This window comes from Triticum dicoccoides, chromosome 5A (assembly GCF_002162155.2).
Source record: "Triticum dicoccoides isolate Atlit2015 ecotype Zavitan chromosome 5A, WEW_v2.0, whole genome shotgun sequence".
NCBI lineage: Eukaryota > Viridiplantae > Streptophyta > Magnoliopsida > Poales > Poaceae > Triticum > Triticum dicoccoides.
In genome coordinates this window covers 440,891,314-440,896,236 of record NC_041388.1, presented here as the reverse complement: position 1 = coordinate 440,896,236, position 4,923 = coordinate 440,891,314, and positions in this window count along the sequence as shown.

Below are 4,923 nucleotides of genomic sequence, written 5' to 3'. Positions count from 1 at the left end.
CATGAACTTAATACACTAGATGCATGCTGGATAGCGGTCGATGTGTGCAGTAATAGTAGTAGATGCAGGCAAGAGTCGGTCTACTAATCTTGGACATGATGCCTATGTAATGATCATTGCTTGGATATCGTCATGATTATTTGAAGTTCTATCAATTGCCCAACAGTAATTTGTTCACCTACCGTTTGCTATTTTTCTCGAGAGAAGCCACTAGTGAAACCTACGGCCACCGGGTCTCTTTCTCATATATTTGCCTTTGCAATCTACTTTTCTGTTGCATTTATTTTCAGATCTATTAATCCAAAAATATAAAAATACTTTGCTGCACTTTATTTTATTTCTGATCTATTTGTTCAATCTATTACAACATTATCCCATCCGCGCACCAATTTATGGCACCGTTACCCGAAAGGGATTGACAACCCCTTCAACACGTCGGGTTGCGAGTATTTGTTATTTGTGTGCAGGGGCTGTTTAAGTTGTGTTGCTTGGATCTCCTACTAGTTCGATAGCCTTGGTTTCATATTTGAGGGAAATACCTACCTCCGCTGTGCTGCATCATCCCTTCCTCTTTGGGGAAATACCAACGTAGCTTCAAGTGACATCAAAAACCAACGCAAGCTCAAGAAGTAGAAGTGTCTCGCTACCCCTACTTTGTCACTGGTGAGATCACCACAATATTGAACCCAAAACTAAGCACATCTCCCATTGCAAGACGAACCAATCTAATTGGCTAAACCAAACCGATAATTCTAAGAGAAATACAAAGATATCAAATCATGCATATAAGAATTCAGAGAAGATTCAAATAATATTCATAGATAAACGGATCACAATTCATCGGATCTCGACGAACACACCGCAAAAGAATATTACACTGGATAGATCTCCAAGAACATTGAGGAGAACATGGTATTGAGGATCGAATAGAGAGAAGAAGCCATCTAGCTACTAGTTATGGACCCGTAGGTCTGTGGTAAACTCCTCACGCTTCCTCGGAAGGGCAATAGAGTTGATGTAGAAGCCCTCCGTGATCGACTCGCCCTTCGGTAGGGTGCCGGAAAAGTCCCCAAGATGGGATCTCACGGGTATAGAAGGTTATGGCGGTGGAAAAGTATTTTGGTGGACGCTTCTGGTCGTTTGGGAATATTTCTGAATTTATAGGCCAAGAATTAGGTTGGAGGAGCTCTGAGGGGCCCGCAAGACCTCAGGGCGCCTCACTAGGGCGCGCCCCTAAGGCTTTGTGGCCGCCTCGGGACTCCTCTGACTTCATCTCCAAGTCCTACATGTGTCTTGTGGTACAAGAAAAATCATCGCGAAAGTTTTATTCCGTTTGGACTCCGTTTGATATTCCTTTTTTGTAAAACTGAAAAACAAGGAAAAAACAGAAACCGGCACTAGGCTCCGGGTTAATAAGTTAGTCCCAAAAATAATATAAAGTAGCATATTTATGCATATAAAACATCCGAAACAAATAATATAGTAGGATAGAATAATCAAAAATTATAGAGATTTTGGAGACGTATCATCGACGTTCACATAACGCCACTAAGGGAATCACAACATACATATCATCAAAATATCGAATGAATACCAAATTCACATAATTACTTATGACAAGATTTCTCCCATGTCCTCAATAACAAAAGCAACTAGTCACAAATCATATTCATGCTCAAGATTAGAGGGATGATAAATAGCATAATAGATTTGAAAATATAATCTTCCACCAAATAACCAACTAGCATCAACTATAAGATGTAATCAACACTACTAGTCACCCTTAGGTACCAATCTGAGGTTTTGATACAAAGATTGAACACAAGAGATGAACTAGGGTTTTGAGATGAGATGGCGCTGGTGAAGATGTGATGAAGATTGGTCCTCCCAAGATGAGAGGGTTGTTGGTGATGACGATGGATTCGATTTCCCACTCTCGGAGGGAGGTATCCCCAGCGGAATCGCTCCACCGGAGAGAAAAAGTGCTCCTACCCAAGTTCCACCTCGAGACGGTGGCGCTCCATCCGAAAAGTCCTCTCCTTATTTTTTTTCTAGGGAAAATGACCTTATATACCAGAAGATGGGCACCGAAGGCTAGCCAGGGGGCCCACTACCCACCAGGGCGCCAGGGGGGTTGGTGCCTAGTGGGCACCTGGGTGGCCCCCTCTGGTATTTCTTTTCTCCAATATTTTTTATATATTCCTAAATAAATCTCCGTAAAATTTTAGCTCATTTGAAAACGTGCAGAATAGGTATCTCTGACATAGCTTTTTCAGGTCCAGAATTCCAGCTGCCAGCAATCTCCCTCTTCATGTAAATCTTGCATATTATGAGAGAAAGGGCATTAGAATTACTCCACAAAGTGTTATATTGATTAAAAACACTATAAATAACAGTAGGAAAACATGATGCAAAATGGATGTATCACACACACACACGCTCTGCTACTCTGTTGTACAAGAATACATATACAAATACATGAGGTTTAACACCCCCCGCAATCATGACATCACGAGTGGTGACGCAAAGAATGGACGAAAAGTTCTGGAAGACTGATACGTCCATTTTGCATCATGCTTTTATATCGATATTTATTGCATTATGGGTTGTTATTACACATTATGTCACAATACGTATGCCTATTCTCTCTTACTCCCTCCATTCTAAAATATAGTGCGCCCGCGCTTCCCGACGTCCAACTTTGACCATAAATTTAACCAACAAGATCAACTGCGGTGGGAGAAAAAATTATATAATTGAAAACTTCTTTCGAATACGAATTCACTGATATAATTTTTGGACCCGCCGCAATCGGTCTTGGTAGTTAAATTTACGGTCAAAGTTGAAGCACGGGGATAGAGGAAGCACTACATTGTGGAATGGAGGGAGTATTTTACAAGGTTTACATGAAGAGGGAGAATGCCGACACCTAGAATTCTGGGCTGGGAAAGGAGAAAATATTAGAGACCTATTCTGCACAGCTCCAAAAGTCATGAAATTCCACGGGAGTCATTTTTAGAATATATAAAAAATATTGGGCGAAGGAAGCACCAGAGGGGGCCACCCACCATCCAAGAGGGTGGGGGGCGCGCCCTACCCCCTGGGCGCGCCCCTTGCCTTGTGGGCCCCTAGCAGGCCTACGGTGCCCATCTTCTGCTATATGAGTTCTTTCGTCCGAGAAAAAATAATAAGCAAGCTCATGGGACGAAACTCCACCACCACGAGGCGGAACCTTGGCGGAACCAATCTAGGGATCCGGCGGAGCTGTTCTGCCAGGGTAACATCCCTCCGGGAGAGGGAAATCATCACCATCATCATCACCATCGATCCTCTCATCGGGAGGGGGTCAATGTCCATCAACATCTTCACCAACACCATCTCATCTCAAACCTAGTTCATCTCTTGTATCCAATCTTTGTCTCAAAACCTCAGATTGGTACCTATGGGTTGCTAGTAGTGTTGATTACTCCTTGTAGTTGATGCTAGTTGGTTTATTCAGTGGAAGATCATATGTTCAGATCCTTTATGCATATTAATACCCCTCTGATTATGAACATGAATATGATTTGTGAGTAGTTACGTTTGTTCTTGAGGACATGGGAGAAGTCTTGCTATAAGTACTCATGTGAATTTGGTATTCGTTTGATATTTTGATGAGATGTATGTTGTCTCTCCTCTAGTGTTCTCATGTGAACGTCGACTACATGACACTTCACCATTGTTTGGGCCTAGAGGAAGGCATAGGGAAGTAATAAGTATATGATGGGTTGCTAGAGTGACAGAAGCTTAAAACCCTAGTTTATGAGTTGCTTCGTCAGGGGCTGATTTGGATCCATATGTTTCATGCTATGGTTAGGTTTACCTTAATACTTCTTTTATAGTTGCGGATTCTTGCAAGAGGGGTTAATCATAAGTGGGATGCTTGTCCAAGGAGGTCAGCACCCAAGCACCAGTCCACCCACATATCAAATTATCAAAGTACCGAACGTGAATCATATGAGCGTGATGAAAACTAGCTTGACCATAATTCCCATGTGTCCCCGGGAGCGCTTTCCTTTATATAAGAGTTTGCCCAGGCTTGTCCTTTGCTACAAAAAGGATTGGGCCATATTGCTGCACTTTATTTACTTTTATTACTAGTTGTCGGTGTTCTGGGAACGGGGGTCCCCAGACTTGCCTGCCTGCGGCCTACGACGTGGAGCTGTAGGTGGGCCCGTACGGCCCATCTTCACCAACAAGTACCCAAGACCCTCGCGAGGGGCCAAGCCTCGTGAGGAGGACGACAGAAGACCTCCTCGGCAGCGCCCTCACCAGGCTGGCTCGCGAGGGGCGGAGAGTTCAAGGCAAGGCAAACCTCGCGAGGTTTCAATGACGTGAGCCATGACGATCAAGATCATGCGGGTGCCAGGCGGGCGCCAGCGCGCACAGTGCCCTTGTTTCCTCTTTGGTGCTAAGGAAGCAAGCGCAGCCGCGGAGTACCGAGGCGTCAAGCAAAGGTTTCCATATCAGTGCAACGAGACCATGACCAGCAGGACGGCAAGATGGAGGTCACCATGGAGCACAAGGCGGCATCACCACCAGAGCCTTCTGTAGGCGAAGACTTCTTTTGTCAGGATAAGCTGTACTAGTTGTCCCCTTTCAAATTGGTCGTTGTTGGCTCCCTTCCCGCTCAATATTTGGGGAGAGGACCAGGGCCTCTATAAACAGGATTAGCCACCACAGTAGGAGGGGGCTGGGAATGGATTCAGTTCATCCTCACACCCGCCAAGCACAAGAACACCTCACCTCAGGAGGCTGTTCTTCCCCTTGTACTGTTCATCCCTAGCCCAAGAGGCAATCCACCACCACCACACCGGAGTAGGGTATTACACCACAACGGTGGCCCGAACCAGTATAAATCTTGTGACCTTTGTGTTGCGAGTT